The 27,993-nt window shown below is 46.4% G+C and overlaps 1 protein-coding gene and 1 pseudogene across 1 annotated transcript in view; both read right to left on the reverse strand.

Moving 5' to 3' along the window:
* Positions 1-27,993, reverse strand: part of DYNLT2B (dynein light chain Tctex-type 2B) — a 602,204-nt gene that overhangs the window by 194,114 nt on the left and 380,097 nt on the right. The window lies entirely within an intron of this gene.
* LOC122801438 lies at positions 9,727-9,883 on the reverse strand (annotated as a pseudogene).

Genomic DNA, 27,993 nt, shown 5'->3' on the forward strand with positions numbered 1-27,993 from the left:
GTAGCTTCTGCATTTGGCGTTCATTGGAGACGCAAACAGATCGCAGCAAGGCTGGCCCCACTCGCGGAATATCCTTTCCGCTATTGTCTGGTTGAGGGACCACTCGTGAGGCAATAGGATGGCTCTGCTCAACCTGTCCGCTATAACGTTGGATAACCCCGGGATGTGCGTTGCTATCAGAAAGTGACCCGTGGACTCTGCCCATTTCCAAATTCTCATGGCCTCTCTGCACAACTGATAAGACCTGGTTCCTCCTTGTTTGTTTATGTACCAAACTACGGACATGTTGTCCGTTTGAACTGCAATGGTCCCTAGAGGTAGAAGGGGGGAAAAGTGTTGCAACACTAGAAACACTGCCCTCATCTCCAGAACATTGATATGCAGGTTGTACTCTAAATTGGTCCATTCGCCTTGGACTGTCTGTCCCTGAAAGATGCCCCCCACCCTATCAGGGAAGCGTCCATGGTCACTGTGGCTGTTGGTGCGGGTAACACAAATGGTCGGCCGCTGACGAGATTCTGATTCTGTAACCACCAAGACAGGTGTGTTTTGCAGGTGTTTGTGATTTGAATTTGGTGTGATAGCGGTAACTGTTGGAACGACCATTGTGCGAACAGCAGCCATTGAAGGACTGAGATTGTGATTCTGTAACCACCAAGACAGGTGTGTTTTGCAGGTGTTTGTGATTTGAATTTGGTGTGATAGCGGTAACTGTTGGAATGACCATTGTGCGAACAGCAGCCATTGGAGGACTCTCATGTGTAGTCTCCCCATGGGAACTGCAATGAGGGAAGCTGACATGAGCCCCAAGACTTTCAGGACTAGTTTGGCTGGGGATTTCTTGGACAACAGAAGAAGAGATATGTGTTCTTGTAGGGAAGCTATTCTTGTGGCGGGAAGTCTTAGAAGCAAGGAACGGGTATCCAAATCTGCCCCTATAAATGAAATATGCTGTGATGGCTGTAAGACAGATTTTTTGAAATTTATTGAAATCCCTAGGTGAACACAAAGGCTGAGTGTGTAGTCCCTGGCCTGCATCAGTCGACGCTCGGTGGTGGCAGTAAGGAGCCAGTCATCCAGATACGGAAACACCCAGAATCCTAGGCGTCTCAGGTGAGACGCTACCACTGCCATGCATTTGGTGAAAACCCTGGGGTCTGAGGTTAGACCAAAGGGCAGGGCGCGAAACTGAAAGTGGCTGGCTCCTAGCCAGAAGCGCAGGTGATCTCTGGATGCTCTGGCCATTTTGATGTGGTAGTATGCATCCTTGAGAGCTATTGAACACATCCAGTCATCCTTCTGTAAAAACGGAAGGATCGATTGAAGTGTGACCATCCGGAACTTTTCTTTCTTTACAAAGGTGTTGAGATTGCTTAGGTCCAGAATAGGCTTCCAGTCCCCTGTCTTTTTTGGAACTAAAAAGAACCTTGTGTAAGTTCTGGATCCTCGTTGGTCCGCCGGGACTGGTTGGATGACCCTTTTTTCTAGCAGCTTTGAAATTTCTATAGCTGCAGGATCTCGCAGATGGGGCGGTACATCTGGGATTCTTTTTTGTGGTAACGGGGGAAATAGAAATGGGATTGTGTAACCTCTGGTAATAATGCTTTTTACCCATTTGTCTGAAGTAAGGCTTTGCCAGGCCTGAGGGTATAAAGCCAAGCGACCCCCGACTGCCTCCAGAGCAGGACAGTCGGGCCTCCATTCAGGAGTGCTGGAAAGGCTTCCCAGGAATGGTATCCCTGTTGCCTTGGTTCTGCGGACCCCCTCTGCCGCCAGGGTGGCATCTTCCACTTCTGCCCCCCCTGTCTCTGGAGGGGGCATCACCCTGCGTGTTTGGGAAAGAACTGTGGGGTTTACGAAACCACATTTTCCCACCTTGTTGCCCTTTGGGGTACGGTCTGGAAGGGGTGGAAAAACAGACTCCGACAGCAGACAGAGTCTTTCCCTCCTGCTCACCCCGGGTCAAGGTCTCCTTTACTTTGGGGCCAAAGAGAGTGGCACCGTCAAAGGGGGGAATTAGTAAAGGAAGACTTGAAGGCTTCCGCAAAGGAGCACAGGTGCATCCAGGATTGTCTATGAAGAGCAATCGCTGAAGCCGCAGCCCTACTCGTTACTTCAGCTGCATACGAGATGAGCCTCATGGACGAGTTTAGGATAGATGTAAGGGTATTGAGCTGTGCTGTAACCTTATCAGAGACAGCAGCATCTGTAGTACCCTGGAGGGTATCTCCAAACTCTTTGACTAGATCCCTCTGCAAACATGTGAAATGAGTCAAATAGTTCAGCGAATGCATGGAAAAAGTCGAACTGAAAATACGGTTCCCATATCTGTCCATGGTCCTAGAATCTCTGTTAGGGGGATGGACAGACGAGGAAGATTCGGACATCTCCTTTTTCGTGGCCGCTGCCACCACCATAGCATCCACAGGAACTCCCTTGGTGAGGTATGCCTTATCCTGAGGGGCAGTAAAAATCATCGAAGAATTCTGAGCTCGCTTCAGAGAGACATTTCTCTGCCTTTACCTTTGCCTCTACCTTTACCTCAGAACTGATCACATCCGACTTCCAATCAGAAGCTACATCACATATTTCAATCACATAGAGTCTAACACAGAGTCTATATATATATATACTCATAAACACATTACATACATATATATATATATACAGAACATCTACACAGCAATAGCAACATGCCCATAGACAGATAGCTCAGGCAACTAAGAAACAAGAGCGAGGGAGAGCACATATGGATAGCATGCACCAAAACACTCCAAGAAGAACTTATACATGGAGACATATGGTAAATACCGGGCAGCTATATATGATAGCTTGTTCTACTAGGGTGTATATTGTTACGGAAGGCGGAGTGTTGACCTCAATGAAGGTTCCTTGCCCGGGCACGGATGGGTGATTTCCCTCCACCCTGGTGAACAGGTGCAACCCAAAGTCGCTAGCTGCCCTTGTAATGAAATGATAGTGTTCAGCAGAGACTTAGCAGCCTTACAATGGGAAATAGCCCTAGCCCCTTGGGTAGCATGAGACAGAAGCAATGACACTGACCTAGTGGTGTACTGGTTTTGGATTTGTGGAATAGTAAGACATAGATAGACATGATAGATTAGCCAAGTAGAAGTGCATATTTTGGTAAGCGGGCTATACCTTTAAGTTCTTATCTGTAAAGGCCAGAAGAGTTAAAGTTGATCAGTTTGATGTGAAAGTTTATCCAAGTAAAGTAAAATCTTAGTTGTCTTGATTGTGATCTTTTGTAATTGCTAGATCCAAATTTTCTGATAGTTTTTTGTGATTTGTAGTTTTTCAATGGACACTAATATTGTTTGTATGAAGAACTTTTTTAAGGGAGGATGAATTTGTTCAAGAGAAACTCTGTCAACTGAAAGATCAAATAATGGTAGTTGATATGGAGAGCAGAAAGATGGAGATCAACTGAAGCTAGCAGGACTAATGGCTATCAAAGAGAGTGAAGTCAGGAAAAAAATTTTGGATGAAAGATGGAAACAGGTTCAAAGTGGCTAACAAGATTTGAAAGGACAACAATCAATAGGAGATCCTAATGACGAAAAAGATAGACTGAAAGGCTTAGCAGAGTCTGTGGATAAAAAACAGGACCCCCATTCTTCCACATAAAAAAAGGCCCCAGATTCTCTGTCATGGAAATTTGAAATGGCAGCCAACCCTGATGGAAGTGTAGCTTGAGTAAAGCTTGGAGATGGAATAAGTCCGCTAAAAACTGGGATCCCTTAGAAAATATTTATGGGAATAAGGGATCCATATTGCTTACTATAAAGGATTTACTTGCTGTGTATTATTGGAATAAATATAACCTTCGATTACGAGAATGGAATTTGAGAACCAGAAGCTAAGTACTGAATTTGAGATATTCAGCTGCTAGTACTAGATGGAGAGGACCTGGGCCATTGGAATGGGGAGCCCAGCTGGGGAGGTTAGAGCAGGAGGGGCTGGGAATGGAATCCAGATGGCGTCAAGTCAAGGATCCTCTGATCCACAAAGGAATGAAGGGACAGAAAGGGAAATTGCAATCAGACAAGATGTCACTGTGGGCAGAGGCCTTTATGAGGGCAAGAAGCTTTCTGGTGGGTGGAGGAACTTTCTGGGGAAGGGAGAAATAGGAAATGCAAGGAAAGGTCCGTCGGAGGGGCGGGGCAGGGAGTGAAATAAGTTGTCCTCAGTACTTCCACCCTGGGGCTGTAGTTGGAGAGCAGGAATAGCTGGGAGACCTCCTGGAGTTGCAGGGCAAAATCCCCATAAGCCACTCCCTAAACTCTTTCGCCACTGGAACTGACTAGGAAAGACTCAGGCGGTGCCTATAATTGCGACCTGCTCAGCCTGTGGGCTATGGCGTTGGATCCGCTAAGTTGTTGCGTTGCATGACGCGGGATGATCGTCACCACTGGCTCTTGGTTCCTGCTGCGCTGCATCCCCTCTGCATCCCTGTTTGTTGCCTAACCACTTGTTTGCAATGTTGTCATACACAGGTACCCAGAGTTGTGTTCCGTCTAGTTTGGGATAGTTCCCAGAGAAGAAACCAAACACTGTAGAAAACTAAAGAACAGACTGTACTCAATTTAGTCCATGATTGGTCCCAAGTGGTCCATTAAGCCTTGGTTTGTGAAAGATCCCTGAAAGTCCCCCCCCACGAAGCCAGGGGTCCGTGTCACCGTGACCCGTGGGCCCGTGGTAGCACAAATGGTCTCCCTTGTGTGGTTTAAATGTTGCCACCAGTTTAGATGTGTTTTTTTGATGTGTCTCTAGAGTTGTAGTTGTTAGTTAGGAGGTGTTTAGTTGAAGTTGTGCACTCATTCAGCTTTCAGTAATTCTTAGGATGCAGCCTTGCAGCCTTAAGGAGGGTAGACAATAAGGACCTTGGACATGAGTCCCAATTGCTCAAATTTGCTTTTTTGTAGGATTTCCTGTGAGAATGTGAGTCTGTGCTGTGAGTCTGAAAGTGGGGGGAATTAACTTCGTGTGAGTCGTGTTAATTGCTGGAATTGTATGAACAATTTATGATGAAGCTGTTTCTTTTCGGTTTTGAGGGAATTTTCTAGGTGAACACACAGTTTGAAGGTGAAATGGCCTGGCTCTCATGAGTAATCTGGGTTGGCCTGAAAAGAGCAAGGTGGAATCCAATCTGAGCTCGTGGCAGAAGAAGAAACACCTGGAGAGTAGTTCCCTACTCACCATGGCTTTGGTGGCGACTGGGGGGCTGAAAGCAGCCAGGGCAGGGCTCGCACGAAAGTGGCCCAGGGCTGGCGTGAAAAGTGAAGGGCCGGCCCTGTACCATAAATGATCTGGCCATATGCCCTGGCCAGATTGATGTTCTAGATCTGTGCAATGGATCGTGGTGAATGGAATAAGAATGGAAGGATGTAAGCATGGAACTTTCTTTTGAGCGAATGATTCGCCTGTTTAGGGCGTGAGGTAGCATAGGTCAGGATGGTCTGCAGTTTCTTTGGAACCCTTGGGTAAGACATTAAGTCCTTGCCCCTCCCTCTTGGTCCATGGGACTGGCTTTTTGTCAGCTTTTTTTTTTCAACTTTGAAATTTCTGGGACTGGATGGATGAGGATCTTTTTGCATCAGGGTGGGGGGGGGGGCTTTGGGGATGGAAAATGGGCTGGTGAGGGTTCGGTTTTTACCCAAGTTACTGTTTGGTAATATTTTTGCTGTTTACTCTCTGATAAAGGGTAGCCCCCCGACTGCCTCAGGAGCAGGACAGAAGGGCACCCAGACCAGAGGTGCTAAAAAGGTTTACCCTGAGGTCAGGCCTGCCTTGATGTTGCGGACCCCTGTGCAGCACAGAGGCGGGCTGTTGACTCTTGCTCTCTCTGCCTCTGTCACCTTCTCCTGCCTCTGCCTCTGAAAGATCCTTGGCCCTTTCCTGGGGTTTTTCCACCACATTTTCCCACATTCTCCTTTTGGTGGCCCGGTCTGGTTGGGGTGGAAAAATGGACTCCGGCACACATTTTCCCTCCAGATCCACTTTGGGTCCTGGGGTAACCTTTTTGGGTACTTGGGGTGCAAGAGAAAATCAAAGTGGCACAGGGCCAAGAAGGGAGTAAACTAAGACTTGAAGGCCAAAAAGGAACATAATCCAGGTTGAGCATCCAGCAAGAAGGCATTGCTAACTGCCCTGAACCGACCGAACGTATCGTAGGAGTCAGCATGGAGGAGCCGGTTTCAAATCACTGTCCTCCCTGAAGTTGGCTTAAGTTTCTGCCTGAGACAGCCATCTGTACCCTGGAGGTATCTCATCTCTTTGACTGTCTCCCTCTGTAGAGAGTACCTAAAAGATAAAGGGGTCCCTCAAGGTATCGTGGAGCATGGAAAAGTAGCTGAAAAAAATGTCGCTTCCCATGGATCGATCCATCGCCCCAGAATCTTTTTTGGGATGGACAGATGAGAAAACTCTGACATCTCCTTTAAAAGTGGCTGCCACCACCAAGTCACCACTGGAACTCCTTTTGTGTTAAGTAGGTGTCCTGAGGTGTGCTGTGATGTATTTATTGGGTTTTTCTGCTTCCTGGTTCCACTGTGTTAGGAGGTCCCATGCCCTTGAGCAATTAGTTCCATTAATTTGTGTTCCATAGAGGAGTGAGGAGGAAGAAGGGCGAAAGAACCAAATTGGATCAGCACTCAACCTCATCAAGGGAAGGAGGAGGGCCTGCTGCCAGTCACCTCTCTGTTTCAGGATGACTCCCCAAACCTCGAAAAGTGATCTTGGGGGACCCTTCCCTTAGAGGACACTTCTGTCATCATCAGTCAATCTCAGATGTCAGGGAGAATCAATTAATCTCCTCTACACATTCTTTCTAAGGGACTCTCTTCGGGGGAGCATCGAAGAAGCCTCCCGAGGAAGCCGAGAAGGGCATGGGCACTAGGCACTGGTGCTGGTGGCTTGGATGGCGTGGTGCCGTGAGGATAGCAGGTGGAGGATAAGGAGGAGGAGTTGCTTCCACTGATGTGCTTGTTTGTTCCACTGATGTGATTGTCTGGCAGTCAACCTCGAGCCCCGCTGCGCATCGAAGAATCCCGGTTCAAGAAATGGGAAGAATCCCGAAGAAACAGGCAACAGGCACGAAGGCATCCCGGGGAGGCGCAGGATCCCGGACCGCGATCCCCCCAAAGGGAGCCCCAAGGGGAACGGCCGGTTCACGAACGGGTTCACGAACCTCGGCAACCGACCAAGCTCCGAGACTCGGCTCCGGTCTCACCTCGTGAGGAAGGAACAGACTGAGAAAGGAACAGACTGAGAAAAGGGCTCCACACATCGAGGAAGACTGGCTCCAAAGAGCTCCTCCAACTGGCGGACAATCAGAGTGAGAACAGGGGAGAGGAGGACCTTGGCACACCTTCTGGGACTTCAACTGGGAAGACTTGGACTGTTTGGAAACTGAAATAAGTTTGGACAGGGCACTCTTCCACACGCATCTCACCACCATGAAAGGAGAGTTTGAAAGAGACGAGAAGGCGGGCGAAAGCGACCACCGTGAACTCCCGCTCCGATCAGGAGGTTCCGCATCACCGGTCCTCAACAGGAGAGAGGAGACTGAACACACCTCGGCCAGTCTGTGGAACAAGTCTGTGGAAACCCTGAATTCGCTTTTGGGCCTTTGACTCGCTCCGAGCCGATGACTTGGGCTCCGGCGTCGACGCTTAGAGGATTTTTTTGCCTGGTCAGAAGCATCCAGAGCCTTGCCTGAAAGAAGGTTTAATAAACACCTCTGTCCATGTTCCTCCTCCCCCTATCTGTCATGACCCTCCACTAAAGAGTGACAGATAGAACAGTCCTCTTGCAAGTGGAGGCCAAGGCAGTATACACAGGAACTATAGTTTTGTCAGTCACTGACATTTTCTGGCCAAACTGAACAAATTTTTAAATTATCAGATTTTACACAAGACAAAAAAGAACAAAGACCAGTAGTATAGTCAAGTCCGAAATCCGGAAATTAGTGTGAACCGATTTAAATGGTTGACCGCTTAAAAATTTAAGAAGGGTTGGTAAAAAAAAAAAAACTCTAATATTATTAAGATTTTAACCAATACACAACACAACCACTCAACACACACAATATCTCAGTAATCATATCCTTCCAAAAAACAACAATCAATAAAATATAAAAAAAAGTTATATCTTAACTTTTCAGATCTTCGAACTAGCTAGCTCCCAGCTGCATAGCAGCGAAACTAGCTCTGAGGTAAAAAAGGCAGAGGGATTGTGGGTATTAGATGTATAGATTGTCTTCTTCTTGCAGCAGAGCAGAGCTTACGGCGCCGCGAGCCGAGGGATCTCCTCCGAACATGTAAGAACAAACGGCGAGATTGAACACTATCACATTATATTTATTAGGCTTCCTGGGAACTGGCTCCACTGTGTCAGGTGCCTCCCACGCCCTTCGAGCAATTAAATCCATTAATTCGAAGGGCGGAGTGACCCATGAGGAAGAAGGGCGAGCACCGAATGCCTTCAGCAAAACTGACTCATCCTCAGAAGGGGGTAGGGCTTGCCAATCACCTCTCTGCTTCAGGATCTCCAGGATGTCAGAAAAGGAGACATCCTCCGAGGGTGATTTTGGGGATCCTTCTGACTCATCTAAGTCAGTGTCTGATGTTAAGGACTCTTGTGGAGAATCCAAGTGCCTCCTCTTGCACAATCTTTTCCTCGGAACGTCATCGGGGGGGGGTCCGATGAAGCCTCGAGGAAGAAGGGGCTCCCTCTGGGGGCGGCTGAGACACTGGTGCTCGACACTTTAGAGTAGTCGTAGGTGCAGAAGAGGACAACGGGCCTTTATGGGAGGGAGAAGTTGCTTCTGCTGAAGTAGTTGTCTGGGAAGACAATACCTTCCTCATAAGGTCGAAGGCCCCCGGACCCCGAGCAGAGGAATCCCCCAGTTCCGAAGAACACAGAGGTATCCCTGACGTGGAAGCCAAGGGCATCGACCCCGAGGACGGAGCCGAAACGATCCGTGCTGAGGCACCGAGAGGGAGAGTCGGTACCGAAACATCGGTTCGACTCTCGGTCCCGGAACCAAGGACAGATCAACGACTCCGCAAGTCCGGCAGTGGTTCCGACGGAGTCGAGGTCAACGGTGCTGACCGAGAAAGAGATGGTTCTGGCACCAAGGGCTCCACTATCAGCAGATCAGCGTCCCCCAGCTCCGAGGGCTGAGTAGGTCTTGGAGGAGGATCGGATGGAGACAAGGGAAGGCCTTCGAGTCTCGACACCAACTGAGAGGAGACAGCAATGAGTTTGGACAGGGCCGTGTTCTCCATCAGCTTCTGCACCACACGATCTACATCGGTGTCGGAGAGAGGCCTGGAAGACCACGAAGGAATCGAGGACGGTGCTGACCTCAAAAGAGCCGGAGGTGGAAGCTCTGTCACTGGTTCCAAGACTCGAGGCTCGGTGACACACAATAGTTCGATACTCGGTCCCGAAGTCTGTGGAACCGGTGAACGAACTTTAAAGGAAGTACTTGGAGCCGATGACCTGGGCTCCGAAGTCCTCGACTCCTTCGAGGATTTAGAAGTCTGGTCTGACTTGTCTAAAGCCTCTTGGAAGGCAGGCTTTAAAAGACCTCTGTCCATAAGCTTCCTGCACGTATCTGTCATGACCCTTCCACTAAAGGAATGACATATGGGGCAGTCCTCCTGAAGATGGAGAGGGCCAAGACAGTAGACACAGGAGCTATGGTTGTCGGTGACAGACATATTCTGTCTGCACTGACATCTTTTAAAGCCTGACTTAACCTTTTCTGACATAACAGAGTCAAAAAATTGTCACAATATACAGTGAAAAAAGAACAATCACTACACTTAATCTTAGCCAAAGGCCAAGAAGCGATGATATTAAGTGATTAGTAGTAATATTAGGTAATATCAAGTAAATTTAGCAGTCAAATCCGAGATTTAGCACTAGGTATCCTAACTAAATATAAATGCTTTAAAACACTAATAATTTAGTCAATGGGAACCACAGACCATACACACACACTAACAAGTCTAACAATTCTAAGAATTTTAGAAGAAAATTCTATCAGAAAAAAAAGCTTTATCGTATCTGAAGTTGGCTCAGAGCTCTTCAAATGATGTGAACAGTTGCAGCGGCAAACTAGATCTGAGGTAAAGGCAGAGGGAATTGTGGGAGGTAGGTTGGTCTCGAGCTTCTTCTGGATGCTAAGCTTGCTAAGCGGCCATCTCGGAGCCGAGGATCGGCTCCGACACCCATGTGTAAGAACAAACGGCGAGAATGAACACTCTCACATTTACAGTTATGCAAGTTGCACTTACATCTAAGAGTAAATGTCTGAATTCCTCACTGTGGCAGTAGCCTTTAGGCTATATGGATTTGTGTACTGTCCAAAATGCAGCAACCACTCAGCTTCTAAAATCTCCGTCTCCCTCCTACACTTCCACTCGGACTGCTGATTGGTCCCAGGAGGAAAAATCATAACTCAAACTTATTTCTCAACAATAACTATATACAATACTGGGGTGGGGGGAGTAGTTGTTTACCATTCACACTGCTGCAGTAGCCTTTACACTATATGGATTGATTATCAAAACCTAGCCAACATGGAATGAGGAAGGATATGGATCCAGCAGCCTCTGAAGAATGGTTCTAGCAAAGTCAGTCCTGGATCTAGAAAAGGAATCCAGTGTGAAATGCTCGTAAAGGCTATGTATAGAGGACCATGTAGCTGCCTTTCGAATGATTTGAGAGTCCAGCTTATCCAGTAAGCCATCAAAGATGAGAAGCCCCTAGTACAGTGCACCTTGGTACTGCCTGGAACTTGTTTATTATGGTGGGTATAACAAAAGGCAATAGCCGAGGACATCCACCTGGAATACTCTGTTTTGAAATGGATTGTCTTTTCTTAGCCCAGCATAAGAATTAAATAGCAGATTAGCTTTTCAAAGGGACTTGGTTCTGTCAAGATAGTACCTGAGCTGCCTAAGCATGTCCAGAGTTTGTAGAATCTGTTCTCCCTGGTTCTGAGGGCCAGAACAGAACACTGGAAGACTGATGGCCTGATATGAAGTAAACTCTGAAACAACCTTGGGCATGAATGAGGGATTTGCTCTTAATGACATTGTATTCTTATGGAAGACCTGATAGGGTTCATTCACCATTAGAACTTGCAACTCAGATACTCTTCTTGCAGATGTTGGAGCAATAACAGTTTAACATGTAATGAATTTTAAATTTACCTGATCTGCATAGTCAAATGGAAATGTGGTCAACTTTTTTCAGCACAAAGTTAAGATCCCAGGAAGGAGCACCCTGTTTGTGTGGTGGTAACAGGTGTAACTGTTAAAACACTGAAGAAAGTATCATGGACAGACATGCTAAAATGGCCGAAAGATGTACACTGATACAGGATTAAGAAAAAGCGAAAGGCCTGTTTCGTTCGAAGGGTGGGGAGGAACTTCCTTGAATGGAAGTATTTGTATCCAGAGCCAGCTGTATACATCCTGAAGCCCCTTTAATACCCACGGGTCTGAAACAATTTGCTGCTAAAGGGGAATGTACGCAGCCAGTTTCTGGAACAGATTTTGACAGATAGGGAGAGGAGGGGTGGGCGAGAATGCTAGTATATGACCATTCCAAAGTAGTAGACTGTCCCTCAACTTCCTTGTTTTTTGCTGTTCCACTCCTACCATCTTTTGGTTCCCTGTTTGGCTTGAGAAGGCAGGGATTGCTTGTTTTGTTTATTAGATGGGAAAGGAGTATCTGGGGGATTTGTAAGGTTGTGCTGAAAAACTTTGGAAATTCCATTTACTGATTTCCCTCTCTCATGAAATTGTTTGAAGACCCGAGTGGCAGACTGGTGAAACAAAACCTCCTTATATAAAGCTGAATTTAATATATCAGGCTATATACCTCTTCAGAAATCATTTAATTATATACCCAGTCACATCTCTGCAATACTTTCAGCAGTAGCAGTGGCTATGGACTTCGACACAATATCTGCACAATGGTTTACCTTTACATGTGCGTACCGCACACAGGCGACCGACAATTGTTCAAAAGACAGTTTGCAAGGTTTGCAAACGTCGAAAGGAAGAAGGTTCGAATGTGCAATGAGTGAATGCACAGTGAGATGATTCGCTCATTGCACATTCGACATTCTGGGGCAGATTGCACTATAGTGGGGAGTTGGAAATGGTTGCTTTCCCCGCTGTAGTGCGATCTTAGAATTAGAATAATAAAGTAGAGGGGGTGTGAGGGGGTGCAGGCGGGCTTGCCCCCCTGCATTACACTTTCTTTAATTTTGTTGTCGACATTTATGTTCGAAACTCAACGAATCGGCTGTTCGATTTGCTGCTTTTTGAACATTAACAACTGTCGCTGTTAACAGATTTGTTTTTTCGATGCGAATATATGAATACTCGCACAAGTGTAATTTGTGATTATAAAGGTAAACTCTGCACAACTGTACACACTCCTTAAGGCATATTGTAATACTTCAGAAATGTTAGAAACAATGGAATTAAATTTGAAATACCTTCAGGGTGAAGTGTAGTACATAATTCTCTCAACTGTTTGTATAAAAGTTAACAAACTTTCACATAACAGCCTGATAGTTAAGAATCCCATATGCCAAAGTGCTAGAAGAAAATATTTTCTTTCCACATATATCCAAAACCTTTTATTTCCTGATCACAAGGGAAAGATTGGAGGACACTAAGAGCCTGTTTCCAGCTGGCGAAGATGTGAATATGGCAACAGAGTCAGACCTTAGGTGGGAAAAAAAGAAGTTATGTATTCACCATAATGTTCCATCTGTGCTGTCTATTTCCATTCAGCCTCAATGAATGGGTCCCATATCCGTTAATATAGCTCATGGAAACCTTCAAGCTTTCAAGCTCTCCTCTACCCAAAATGCATTGCTGCCCTGTCACCTCAGATTATATCTACAGCTTTGGACACTCTGGCAGTCCATAAAATAGTTAGAATTTCACATGTACACACACACACACATATTATATATATGGGTCTACTTTGAAACATCTAACACCCATAACATCTAATTTCATAACATTGAGATCAGAACATCTAAAACCCAAAACATCTAAAACCCATAACATTGAATTTCATAACATCTAACACTACAGATCACAAGAAAATAACATCCCCTCCACATATACCACCAAACTACCAAACACACCTTTTACAAAAAGCCCCCTTGCACCCCCAGTAAATTAAATATACCAACTCCAAGATCGCACTACAGTGGGAAAAAGTTCATTTCCTAACCCTACTGTATCAAGACCTTGCAGAAACGTAGTAAAAATTGTGTTTGGTAGGTTGGTGTCATTATATGTCGTTACATGTGGAGGGGATGTTATTTTCGGTTTACTATTGTTTTTTGAATGGCAAAACACTTGCCGTTCAAAATAATGAATAGTAACACTGAAAATAATACAACCGAACAGTGGCAATGTCGAACCAAATGCCCGACACATTTGAGTCAACTTCATGTGATCAGACTTCTATATCAAGAGACATACAGTGTGTCCTCAGGTATGCCCTGCTGAGGGAGGGCATCAATAAAATAAAAGGCTGGGGGCTGGAGGGAGGGGAGTTGAGGCTGAATGAAAATAGCACAAATCAAGAAGTTATGTACTCACCATAACGTTCGATGTATGTAGTCCAACTCGCCTCACATTCTTACCCTTGGGTTCGGAGCCCAACCTCGGCTCCAACTCGGCCATACTCTAGCTCGAAGTCTTCAACTGGCTTGTGGCTAACAGGTATCCCATGCTGCAATGCGCCTATCCCCAGATCTTGTTTGCTGTAAGCTCACATACACACACACCAACATGCTGAGAGGAAGAACCAACCCAACTAATCAAAAAGGAGTGCTGAAAACAGACTAAACCTCTAGGTCCTCCAGGAGGGGGTAGGTGGGAGGGTTATTAAGAATGTGAGGTGAGATGGACTGCATACATCGACTGTTATGGTGAGTACATAACTTCTTGATATTTTGTAGTCCAATCTCATCTACATTCTTACCCTTGGGACAGCGTCCCTAGCACCTAAACTTTGGGTGGCTCACTGGAAAATACTCCTGAGCACTGTGGAACCAAAGGAAGATCTGCCTCTAGATATCAGATCCAATTTGTAGTGACTAAACAGGTGTGAGGCGATGCCCATGTTGCTGCAGCACAAATATCATCCATAGACATCCTAGCCTGAAAAGCAGTAGAGGTATACACCAATCGTGTAGAATGAGCAGTCACTTTAAAGGGTAATTCCTTGACATTTGAAGTATAAATGAAGGAAATGCAACTAGACATCCATATGGAAAGAGTTACTTTAGAAACTGGAGCCCCAAGTTTATTGTCTGAGAATGAAACAAAGAGTTGATCTGATTTCCTAATATCTTTAGTTCTATGCAAATAGAAATGCAATTGTCTGTGAACATCTAGCTGATGAAACTTGAATTCTGCCCTGTTAGAGAATTCAGAGAAAAATACAGGCAGCTCAATGGACTGGTTGAGGTTGACAACCAAAGCAATCTTAGGCATAAAGGAAGGATTAGGTCGTAGAGAAACCCTATCCTTGTGAAATACCAAGTAAGGGGGCTGAACCGATAAAGCTTGGAGTTCAAAGACCCGCCTAGCCGAAGTGATGGCTATCAAAAAGATTGTCTTCCAAGACAAAAATTTAATGTCAAGTTGCTGCAGGCTCAAAAGGAGGTGAGGTAAGCCACTGTAACACAAAAGTGAGGTCCCATGGCATTACAGGATCAAAGACTGGAGGCCGAAGTAGCATAGTCCCTTTCAGAAAAGCCCTCCAAAGTCTGTGCGCCATTAGATTGGGTTCATTAGCAACATGAAAAGTAGAAATGGCTGCCAACTGCACTTTGATAGTTGCCACAGCTGATCCCTGGCTGAACAGTTGAGAAAGAAATTCTAAAACTGATGAAATGGGAGCTGTATAGGGATCAATCTGCCTTTCATGAGCCCAAATGGAAAATCTTTTCCACTTACTGGAATAAATCTTCCTAGTAGAAGTCTTGTGGGAAGAAGATAGAATATGAACCACCTCCGGGGAAAAATCATGAAACCTGACTAGGGACGGAATTGCAGCAGCCATGCTGTCAACTTGAGGGTCTGAATGGAGGGGTGGAACTGCCCTGACATATGAGTCAACAGATCTGGCTCTGGGTCCAGAATCCACGGATCGTCCATTAGATAAGGGTGAAGAAAAGGAAAACAAATTTGATGAGGCCAGTGAGGTGCAATCAGTATCATTTTTCTTCCCAAGGATTGTGCGTTCTGAATAACCTTCGTTATAAGGGGGACTTGGGTGGGAAGGCATAGAGAAGACCGGAGGGCCAATCATGAACTAGAGCATCCCTGGGTGCCTCCCCCTTCGGGGGATAAGGGTGAAGTAGCTGCTGCATTTGGCACTGAGGGGGCTGGCAAATAGATCGCAGCAAGGCTGACCCCCACTTGTTTGTTGAGGGACCACTCATGAGGCATCAGAATAGCCTGCTCAGCCTGTCGGCAATCCCGTTTGACTTCCCCAGAATGTGCATTGCCACTAGAAATACCACACTCGAAGTGCCTCTCTGCAAAGGTGATACGGCCCGGTTCCTCCCGGTTTGTTCAGATACCATACCACTGACATGTTGTCTGAGTGGACTGCAATTGTCCCATGAGGAAGAAAGCCCTGAAGTGCTTGCAACACTAATAACACTGCTTTACTCTCCAAGGCATTGATATGCAAATGGGTCTCGTGCTCTTGCCACGTGCCTTGGACTGTCTTGCCGAGATAATGCCCCCCCCCCCACCCTATCTGGGAGGCATTCATGGTCACTGTGGCAACTGGAGAAGGAAGAACAAAAGGCAAGCCTGTGTTGAGATTGCTGGTCTGAAGCCACCAGTACAGATCATGCTTGCACTTGTCTGTAATCAGAATAAGATGGGAGAGCGAGAGATGCTGTAGAGACCATTGGGCAAAAAGTAGCCACTGAAGACGCTTTGTGTAGTCTCGCAAGAGGAACTAGCATAATCATGGCAGCCATGGTCCCTAACAACTTGAGGACCACTTTTGCCTTGACCTTCTTCATTGGTAGCAAAGCTTAGACCTGCTGCTGTAAAACCTGAATTCTCTCTTCTGGTAGGAAGGCCCTCATGAGCACAGTGTCTAATTCAGCACCGATAAAGGTAACACGCTGCGAGGGCAACAAGGCAGACTTTTCCCAATTCAGAGCAATTCCCAGACTTTTGCACAGCGCAATAGTGGTGTCCCTGGTCTGTAGTAGTAGATGCCTGGTGGTTGCAGACAGGAGCCAGTCATCCAGGTATGGAAACACTTGGAATCCCTGACGTCTCAAGTGAGCCGTTACCACTGCCATGCATTTGGTGAACACCCTGGGGGCTGTGGTGAGACCAAAGGACATGGCGTGAAACTGAAAATGACTGGCTCCCAGCCGGAAGTGTAAGTGACTTCTGGATGCCCTGTCCATCTTGATATGGTAGTAAGCATCCTTGAGGTCAATGGAGCACATCCACCCATCTTTCCCAAATAACGGGAGAACTGGCTGTAACGTGACCATGCGGAACTTGGACTTCTCTACATGAAGGTTCAAACGGCTGAGATCCAAGATGGGTCTCAGGTCCCCTGTTCTTTTCGGCAACAAAAAGAATCTGGAGTAACTCCCTAATCCTACTTGGTCTGACGGGACAGGCTGGATGGCTCTCTTTGACAGCAACTTCTGTACTTCTAAAGTTGTGGAATCCCTTTGGGTGGAATGTCTGGGATTCTTTTGTTTGGAGGGGAATAAGAAAGAAGGGAAATATGATAACCTCTGGAAATTATCTCTAATACTCACTCGTCTTGGGTGATGTCTCGCCAGGCTTCTGGGTATAGAGAAATGCGACCCCCGACTGGCTCCAGAGACACACAGTCGGTCCTCCCCTCAGGAGCGCTGGTAGGGAGAACCACAAAAGGAATCGCAGTCCCACTGGTTATGCGGGTCTCCTCTGCCTCTAGGACGGTGTCTATCTGAATTTCCACCCCCTCTGCCTCTGGAGGGGGAATCACACTGTGCATCGTGAAAAAACCTCTGCGACTTTCTGAACCACATTTTTCCACCCTTCTGGCCCTTGGGGCATGGAAAAACTGACTTCCATGGCAGACAGGGTTTTTCCTTCCTACTCGCACCTAGTGAGAGTGTCCTTCACCTTAGTTCCAAATAAGGATGAACTGTCAAAGGGGGCATTGGTGAAAGTAGACTTGAAAGCCTCCGCGAAGTTGCACAGGCGCATCCAAGGAGCATCTCCTAAGAGAGACTCTGGAAACCGCAGCCCTGCTCTCTCCATCGGCTGCGTAAGATATCAGCCTCATGGAGGAGTTGGTAATAGAATTTAGGGTAGACATCTGAGCATTGACCTTCTGAGCCACAGCATCAGAAACGTTGCCCTGTAGAGAATGTCCCAGCTCTTTTAGGAGATCTCTCTGGAGCCGTGTAAAATGTGACAAATAGTTCAGCAACCGCAGTGTAAAGGCCGCTGAAGAGAACACACACTTCCCATACCTGTCCATAGCCCTAGACTCCTTGCTAGGGGGATGGACGATAGATGAAGTTTCTGCAAGTTCCTTCTTGGTGGTTGCTGCCACCACCATGGCATCTACTGGAATACCTTTAGTAAGAAATTCTCTATCAGGGGGAGTGGACAAAAACCTGTTGGGTCTCCTAGGAACTGGTTCCAGTGTCTAGAGTTTCCCACACCTTTCGACAAACGAGGTCCAGGAGCTCGTCAAATGGGGGAGAAACCCAAGAGGCAGAGGGTTGGGACCCAAAGGCCTTCAGGAACACCGACTCCTCCTCAGCAGAGGCTTTGGAGGGCCAGTCGCCTCTCTGTCTCAATATTTCCAGGATATCTAAAAAAGAGATATAGTCAGGGACCCCTCTAACTCCTCGAGGTCGGTGTCAGATGTGAGAGACTCATCTTGGGAGTCAATGTGCTTCCTCTTGCACATTCTCTTTCTGGGGGGCTCCTCAGGTAAAAATGCTGGGGAGGCCTCAGAAAGCTGGGGGCCACTCATGGAGGTATCCTGAGGCCTTGGGTCTCTGCTATCCCTGGATAGAGGGTGATTTGAGACCGATATCGGTGCTGGAGGGGGAAGAGTGTTGGTGCCGTACGATGCAGCTATCGACCTGGCCAGCACACTCCTCATGACCTCGAAAGCTGATCCCCCCGGCTCCGAAGGTTGAATAACCATGGCAGATACAGTAGTAGCCCTCAGAGCAGAGGAGATGAGGTCGGAAGCCGATGTCGCGTCCACGCTCACCCAAGCTGAAGCACCGAGAGGAAGGCTAGGAGCCGAAGAATATCGATCAGAGACCTCCCTCTCGGGTCCAACTGGTGAACTGTGAATCCTAGACCCCGTGGATGGTGATGACAGGGTTGGAGAGGAGATCTGAGGCGAGATGCCAGAATGGGCTACTGGAACTGACCTCACGGTGTCTGATGGAACAGACAGCTTTGGCTCCGAAGAAGGGCTCGGAGGAGGAACAGTCAAAGATGAAGGGATGATAGGCTAAGGAGCCAACTGGGCCGGAGCCGAAAACAATTTTGCCAGCACCGATGACTGGAGCAGTTTCTTCACCACTCTATCGACATACTCATCAGAAAGGGTCCCTAGAGGATATGGTCGGGGATCTGGATCTCCCTGCAGAGGGAGACCTGTGAGTCAGAGAAACTGGTTGAAAAACTGGAGACTGGCTCTGAACTGGAAAATCTGTCACTGTCTCCAATAGACTGGGAGTCGATGTCACCATAATAGATGCGCTGCCTTCTGTCAGCCCCAAAGCCAGTGCAGCCAAAGAAGCAACTATAGTTCTGGTGATTTTCTCTGGCAGCTCCGAGGAAAGTGACGGAGCTGGAGAGCGTTTCTTTGAGGATTTTTTGTCTGTTTTTTTTGTCCGGTTTGGAAGGAGAGGATCTGGAACTAGAATACCTCTCCAAGTCTTCTTCAAAGGAAGGTTTCAGCAATCCTTTTAAAATAAGCTTGTTCTTCCTCTCTTGCAGCACACAGGAACTGAAAGCAGGATTCTTGTAGATGAATAGCCCCAAGCAATACACGCACACTGAGTGACCATCAGTCAATGACATCTTATTATTACATTTGACACACTTTTTAAAGCCCAAAGGCCTGTGCTCTTTAGAATCCTTGGACATGCTGAGAGAAAACACACACAGGGAACAGCAGCAGGGACACCTTCACCAAAAATAACCAACAATAGAGCACGGGAAACTAGTGCCTCTAAACTGAAACGGTCTAGAAACTGCAGGATAACCACAGGGAGGACTAGGTCCTCTAAGTTAAAAGGCCCTAGCCCACGGATTAAGCAGGAAAAAAAGACACCAGAACAGGCACACAACAAAACCAGCTAACAGGTATACTACAAAAATTCAGGGGAGCACTAGGTCCTCTAACTGAAATGGGCCTAGCCCGTAGACACCAAAAAATTGAAATGGGATACCAAGAAAAAGGGCCAACAGAACCGGTCACGCAACCAGCAGAAGCAAAACACATACACTAGCTAGAAAAATAGCTTTTGGAGCTACATTATTGAAAAATAAATCGTAAAATTGTACTTAGCCATGGCCAAGAGGGAGACCACATCCGAGCTATACGAGCGGCAAACAAGATCTGGGGATAGGCGCGTTGCAGCATGGGATACCTCTTTAGCCACGAGCCAATTGAAGACTTCGAGCTGGAGTATGGCCGAGTCGGAGTCGAGGTTTGGCTCCGAACCCAAAGGTAAGAATGTAGATGAGATTGGACTACATAAAGTACAGTTGTGTACCTACCATAAATGTAGATGTTTGAGTGTATTCACTGTTGCAATCATTACAATTGGGTTATCCTGCTGGCAGGCTACCCGCAGTCAGCCCGAGTTCCAAAGTCTAGGTCCGGCGTCAGTTGCTGTCGCCTCCTCCCTGACGTCAGTGCGCCAGGGGTATAAAAGATGCAGCAGATGCCATTTTCTTCAGTTTTTCTTGCCCCAGATGTCAGGTGCCCCTAAAATGGTAGGCTAAATTATGCCAATAAGCATGCATGCACAAAAAAGCAACTTTTCCTTCATCTACAAGCAAATACACCACATAGGTTGTATAGAATAGAGAAGTACAGATAAGTCCCAGCAAAGGAAAAGGGGGATGGTGGGAGGGTAACCTGGACTGCAACAGTGAATACACTCGAACATCTACATTTATGGTAGGTACACAACTGTACTATGTTGGTTGTGTTTCACTGTTGCAGTCATTACAATTGGGTTGAATCCCAAAGCTAAGGTTGGGAGGCTGGTGCTAAATAGGATTAGGAGAGGCTATCAGGCCCTGCAGAACTGCAGTGGCAAAGCCTGCCCTGGATTTAGAGTAGAGAGGTAAAGTGGTAGTGCTTTGTAAAAAGTATGCACTGAACTCCAAGTTGCAGCCTCTAAGATGACTTTGGTTGGTACTCCTCTGAGGAAGGCTGCTGAAGTGGCTGCTGCTCTGGTTGAATGTGGCCTAATGCCCTTAGGCACTGATTTGCCATGCTGTGAATAGCAGAAACGAATGCAGTGGCCTATCCACTTTGAAAGAGATAGGCTTTCCTTGTGATCCTGCAGCATATGCCACTAGAAGTTGTTCAGTCTTTCTGAAAGCTTTGGTTCTGTCCAAGTAGTAGCGTAGCTGCCTGTGAATGTCCAAAGAATGCAGAAGTCCCTCACCCTTATTCTGTGGGTTTGGATAAAAGGTAGGCAAATTAATTGTTTGGTTAAGGGCTACACTGGACACTACCTTAGGCATAAATGTAGGGTTTGTCCTCCAAGAAACCCTGTCAGGATGGAAAATGATAAAAGGTTCCACAGCCATTATTGTCTGTAACTCTGAAACTCGTCTAGCGGAGGTAATTGCTAGGAGCAGAGCTGTTTTCCAGGATAAGAATTTTATATCAGCTGCAGAGGATGGCTCAAACAGAGGCAGTATGAGTTTTTCCAAGACATAGTTGAGGTCCCATTCAGGTATTGGTGCTCTCCTTGGAGGTCTTATGTTTTTGGCCCCTCTGAGGTACTGCCTTAGTAATGGATGAGAAAAAATAGGTGGTTCTGTATTGTAATGAGCTGAAATGGCAGAGGCATGAATTTTAATTGATGAAAAGGAAAGGCCTTTATCAAGCATCTCAGTTAAGTATTGCAAAATCTGAGGAATATTTGGAACAATCATGTCAATACCTTGTGCCTGGTTCCAAGCACAGAATCTCTTCCATTTTTCTGCATAAGATTTTCTGGTGCTAGGCCTCCTGGCCTCCAAAATAACATCCATCACTGCTTTAGAGAGAGGTGTCTCTTGAATGGCTACATAGGTTTAAGGTCCTGAGTTGGCTGTGCAGTATCTGACTGTCTTGTTGGGTCAATAAGTGAGGAATTTGAGGTAATGTCCAAGCTGGGCATTGAGACAAGCTCTTTAGGATTGGATACCAGTGCTGGCGGGGCCAGTCTGGGGCAATCAGTATAATTTTTGGTTTCTCTTGTCTGACCTTGAGGAGTACCTTGGGGAGGAGAGGCAGAGGAGGAAAGGCATATACTGTTAGGTTTATCCAGCTGAAAGAGCATCCACTTTCCATGCTTGCTTGTGATAAGTCCTTGTGCAGAATCTCTGTAGTTGGCAGTTGTGAGGGGAGACAAATAGGTCTATGTCCGGGCATTCCCAGTTCCTTGTTATCATGCTGAAGACTTATGGATCCAATTTCCACTCGTGGGGATCCGTTAGGTTTCTGCTTAGTTCATCTGCCAGAGTATTTGTCCTTCCTGGTAGGAATTGTGCTTGCAGATGTACTTGGTATGTCAATGCTGTGTCCCACAAGTTCATGGCTAGTCTGCACAGGGAGTAGGAATGTGTGCCTCCCTGCTTGTTTATGTACCACATGACTGTAGTACTGTCCATCTTTATCAGTAGTTGTCCTGGATGAAGTAGATCCTTGAAGGCTGTCAGGGCATTCTGAACAGCTAGCATCACTTTTTGATTGATATGTAGATGCATTTGACTTGCGGACCATGTGCCCTGAATACATCTTCCTGCCATATGGGCCACCCAGGCATAATCTGATGCATCTGTTGTCAATGTCTGCCTGGCTGTGGGTAAGGTGAATGGCTGTCCCATGTTGTGGTGACAGGCTTTTGCCCACCATCGAAACTCTTGTTTCAGGCAGGGAATGAGGGTAATTATTGTTTCCAGGCTGTGTCAATGTTGAGTCCAAACACTTCTTAGATATCATTGAAGTTTTCTCATATGCAGTCTTGCATATGGAATTAGCAGAATGCAGGATGCCATGAAGCCCAAAGCCTGTAGAATTTTTCTTGCAGATAACTGGGTCTTTGTTGCCAACATTTTGAAACAAGTAGTCAGTTGTCTGTGTTTGTCTGGCATGAGATAAGCCATCTGGGCAGTTGTATTTAAGCTTGCACCCAGGAATATTATCTCTTCAGAGGGTTGTTGTTGTGTCTTTCGGTTTTTCCCGGTGAGGGGTCGCCACAGCAGAACTCCGGTCCGCTAATGATTGGTAGTTGATTTTTACATGCCGTGTTACCAGCCCTGACGCACAACCTTCAACGAAGGTACACCCATTCACGCCTGTCTCCACGCAGAAGACACTCTAGCTAAGAATCGAAACGGACAGCGTCTTACTGTGAGGCGACAATGCTACTGCAGCACCACCACCAGGGATATCTATCTCTTGAGAGGGTACGAGTTTTGATTTCTTTTCGTTTACTGTGTACCCTAGACCTGTTAGTAATCTTTTTACAAACGCCAGATGCTGTAGTAGAATGTCCTTGTTCTCTGCTTGAATAAGGCAGTCGTCTAAGTAAGGATATATTTGTATTCCTCTGTCTGCAAAATGCAATTACTGGTGCCAGGCATTTTGTGAAGACCCTGGGCACAGTAGATAAGCCAAAGGGCAGTGCAGAGAATTGGTAGTGCATTGAGCCAGCTATAAATCTGAGGTATCTTCTGCATGACTGTCTGATTGGGACATGCAGGTATTCCTCTTTTAGGTCTAAAGTCACAAGCCAAGCCTTCTTGCCCAGCATGGGCAGAAGCTGCTGCAGAGTTAACATTTTGAATTTTGGAATATCCAGGAATGTGTTTAGGATAGACAGGTCCAGTATTGGTCTCCAGGCTTGTCCTTTCTGGGCACCAAGAACAGCCTTGAGTAGAATCCTAGTCCCTGCTCTTGCTGTGGTACTCGCTGAATGGCTCTCATGTCCATGAGGGATGAAAAGTACAGTTTTGTACCTACCATAAATGTAGATGTCCGACAGGCATGCATCTGCAGTCCTTACAAATGGGTTGTCCTGTCATCAGGCAGCCCTTCGGTCGGCCGGATTCCAAAGTCTGGGTCTGGCCTCGGCTGGTGTTGCACTTCACCCGACGTCATAGCTGCAGTTATTCGGGTATAAAGGCATCAGCCGACGCCATTTTCCTCAGTGTTTCTTGCCCCAGATGCCAGGTGCCCTCTAGGAAGGCTAAATTTGGATAAATGCAAATGGTTCCAAATAGTAGAGAGCAAACAAAAAATAAGCATGTATGTACATATATACAAACAAATACACCATAATAGATTCCCCCAGCTAGCTACAAGATGGGCAAATACCCTAGGAGTACCACAGAGGGAAGGAGGGACTGCAGATGCATGCCTATCGGACATCTACATTTATGGTAGGTACAAAACTGTACTATGTCCTTCAAGGATGCATCTGCAGTCCTTACAAATGGGTAGAATACCATAGCCAAACTGGGGGAGGAGGAGAAGTAAGATTATGGTGTAGTTAAGATCCCTTGCAAAACAGCAGTGGCAAAACCTGCTTGGGATCTGGAGTATAAAGGTAAATTATAATGCTTGGCAAATGTATGCACAGAGCTCCAAGAAGCAGCCTCTAAAATGTCTTTGGTAGCCACTCTCGTAGAAAAGCTGTGGTAGTGGCTGTAGCCCTTGTAGAGTGCGGCCTGATGTTTTCTGGAGTTTTCTTCCCATGGTAGGAGTAACAAAATCTAATGCAATTTCCTATCCACTTAGAGATTGTCTGTTTTGAAATTGCTTTTCCTTCCATTCCTGTTGCATATGCTACCAGTAGCTGGTCAGTTTTTCTATTGCCCTTGGTCCTGTCCAGGTAGTAACGTAATTGTCTATGTACATCCAAGGTATGCAACAGTCTTTCTCCCCTGTTCTGTGGGTTGGGGAAGAATGTAGGTAGGTGGATAGCTTGGTTTAAAGATACCCTGGAGACCACCTTTGGCATAAAAGTAGGATTTGTTCTCATGGACACTATCTTGATGGAAGATCAGGAAGGGCTGTACTGCCATTAATGCCTGTAGCTCAGATACCCTTCTTGCTGAAGTGATTGCAAGCAGGAAAGCAGTTTTCCATAAGTATTGTAATTCTGCTGTTGCTGCTGGTTCGAAAGGAGGGAGTGTCAACTTTTCTAGCACAAAATTCAAGTCCCATGCTGGCAATGGTGGCTTCCTAGGTGGTTTTACATTTTTAATTCCTCTCAGAAACTGCCTGAGCAGAGGATGTGAGAAGACTGGAGGATCCAAGTTGTATTCTGCTGAAATAGCTGATGCATGAATCTTAATGGAAGAATAGGACAGGCCGTTGTGGAAGAGCTCTGCCAAGTATTCCAGGATGTTGGCTATGTTTACCAGTGACACATTTTCTCCTTTTGCAGTACTCCAAATGTGATATCTTTTCCATTTTGCTGAATAATTTTTTCTTGTTGAGGGTCTGCGAGCCTCCAAGATAATGTCTTTAACCCTTTGGGATAAACTTGGGTTATTTGGTCTTATGCAATGTTCCAGGCAGTCAGCTGCAGTGTTTTCAGGTTTGGATGCAGGGTGTTGTAGTTGTTCTGTGTTAACAGTAAGGGAACCAGTGGTAGAGGCCATATTTGTTCCCGAGACATGCTCCTCAGTAATGGGTACCAATGTTGCCTTGGCCAGTCTGGAGCTATCAGGATGATCCTTGGACGGTCTTCTTTGATCTTCAATAGCACCTTGTGCATCAAAGGAAGTGGTGGGAATGCATATGCTGTCAGGTTTTTCCAACTGAAAGATAGGGAGTCCACTTTCCAAGCAAGTGGGTGGTACGTCCTTGTGCAGAATTTCTTCAGTTGGAGATTGCGTGGGGATGCAAATAAGTCTATTTCTGGTAGTCCCCATTTTCTTGTAATGATTTTGAATATGTCCGGATGCAGCATCCATTCGTGGGCATCCGTGGTAGTTCTGCTTAGTATGTCTGCTAGTATGTTTTCTTTTCCTGGAACAAAAATTGCTTGTAATTGAATGTTGAGGCTCAGGGCCACATTCCAGAGGTCCATTGCCATCCGGCATAGAGGGTACGAATGTGTGCCTCCCTGTTTGTTGATGTACCACATAACTGTGGTGTTGTCTGTCCTCATCAACAGTTGACCTTGTCGAAGAAATGGTCTGAATTGCCAGTTTTACTGCCAGCATTTCCTTTTGATTTATGTGTAGGTGCAGCTGGTCTTGAGTCCATAAGCCTTGTATGCACTTGTCCAGCATGTGTGCCCCCCAACCGAGGTCTGAGGCATCCGTTGTGATGGTCTGGCTTGGTTGAGTGCTGTGGAAGGGCAGTCCTTTGTTTGATTGACAGGCCTGAGCCCACCATTTGAATTCTTGCTTCAGGCATGGGATTATTGGAATTTGGGTTTCTAGGCTGTGCTTGTCCTGAGACCATAAATTCCTTAGGTACCACTGTAACTTTCTCATATGCAGCCTGGCTTGTGGAACCAAAATTATGCAGGATGCCATGAAACCCAAGGCTTGCAGGACTTTTCTTGCTGTTAGCTGGTTCTGTTTTGTTAATGCCAAGAAGTAGAGAGGGAGTTGCTCCTGTTTTTCTACTGTTAGGAATGCCATTTGTTTTGATGTGTCCAGCTCTGCACCCAAAAAGGTTATCCTTTGGGATGGTATCAGCCTTGACTTTTTTATATTGACTGTGTATCCCAGGGCTTGCAGTAGATAAATGACCCTTTTTAAATCTTCTGCTAGTTTGTTTTTGTTGTCCGCTTGTAACAGGCAGTCGTCCAGGTAAGGGTAGATTTGAATTCCCTGAAGCCTGCAATGAGCAATTACTGATGCCAGGCATTTTGTGAACACTCTGGGCGCAGTAGATAAGCCAAAGGGCAATGCTGAGAATTGATAATGCTCTGATCCTGCAAGAAATCTGAGGTATCTTCTGCAATTTGGTCGTATGGGGACGTGCAGGTATGCCTCCTTGAGATCTAGAGTTACCAGCCAAGACTCCTTGCCCAACATGGGAAGAAGCTGCTGTAGGGTCAGCATTTTGAATTTTGGGACAATGAGGTATGTGTTTAAAGCGGACAGGTCGAGAATAGGTCTCCATTGGTTTTCTTTTCTTGGTACCAGGAAGAGCCTGGAGTAAAATCCTTGTCCTTGCTCCAAAGATGGTACCTTTTCTACAGCTCTCATCCTTAGTAAGTGAGTTATTTGCTTTAGAGCTTCTGCCTTTTGATTTGGAGGTAGGTTTGGCATTCCTCTCTTCCTTGGTAGAGTATGGAAGTGAAACCTGTAACCTTGGTCTATTGTCTGCAAAATCCACTTGTCTCCTGTGATGTAATGCCAGTTTACTGAAAATAAGGCTAGCTTTCCGCCTAAGGGTGCTTCTAGTTGTTCCCTGGTAGGCGGTGCTAGAGCCAAGTCACTGTGATTGTCCTGTAGTCGTGGTGGTGGCTGTATCTGTGGCTGTGCCTCGCTGGTTGTTAGCCTGCCACTGACGTCCCCTGTAGGCACCTCTGGATTGACCCCTGCCTCTTGAGCGCCTATTCCTGCCTCTCTGAGCTCTGGAAGTGTCTGGAAAGGACCAATTCTTGGAGGGCCAATTCCTGCTAAACCTTGGAGGTTGGACCTGTAAGAAATCTTTGACTGTCTGGACAGATTTTGCCTTCTCTTCCATCTTCTTCAGCACCTGTTGTGCAGGAGAGCCAAACAAATTGATCTTGTCCATGGGAGCATCTAGTAGCTTTGATTTAACATGATCTGGTAAGGCCTGCTCTTTTAACCATGCATGTCTTCTGATCACTGTGCCAGTCATGGATGATCTGAAGGAAGCCTCCAGTGCATCATAGCCGCATTTTAAGGAATGATTACTGACCTGCTGAATGTTATGTACCATTTCCTGAACAGATTTTTTGTCTAATGGTTCATCCGAGGACAGCTTTTTAGTTAACTGTTCTAACATAAATTCTTGATACTGGATCATGTGGAATTGACAGTTCAAGGCCCTAGCTGAAAGAGTAGCAGAAGTGTAAACTTTTTTACCCCATCTCTCTAAGGCCCTAGATTCCCTTTCAGAAGGGAGGGGGTTTTTGGTAGAGGTAGCTGCTACAGCCTTGGGTCCCTGGGAGATAGTTTCGGGATCTGCAAAAGGGGCCTTATACAAATGATAATGTGTGTCCGGAACCCTGTAGTACCTATCGGGCTTAGCAGGGGCGGGAGGAAGAGAATCAGGAGCAGTACAAGCATCATTAAAAGCATCATCCACAACAGTAAGTACTGGAGGAATGGCTAAAGGCCTATGCTGTGGCAAATGCAAGAAGGTTCTAAGCCTTTTCCTAGAGTCTGAAAAATCCTGGCCCTGCCATTGAAATTGTTCCCTCATAGCATGCAAGGTTTCCCCAAAAGAAAATTCCTCAGGCGGAGAGGCAGAAGGAATGGACTCTTCTGCATCAAAGTCCTCATAAGGAGAAAAAGGCCTCTGGAGGGTCTGAATTATCTGATTCATCAGAGGAGCCATCTGAAGAAACTGGCTCAGGGGGCTCTACTCTAGTCCTCTTCTCTGGAGGTGGGTGAGAGGCCCTGTCTGGATGTGGTTGGGATCCCCGGATCAAAGAAATGAGATCCT

This window comes from Protopterus annectens, chromosome 4.part1, assembly GCF_019279795.1.
Source record: "Protopterus annectens isolate FY-2018-M chromosome 4.part1, PAN1.0, whole genome shotgun sequence".
Lineage (NCBI taxonomy): Eukaryota > Metazoa > Chordata > Ceratodontiformes > Protopteridae > Protopterus > Protopterus annectens.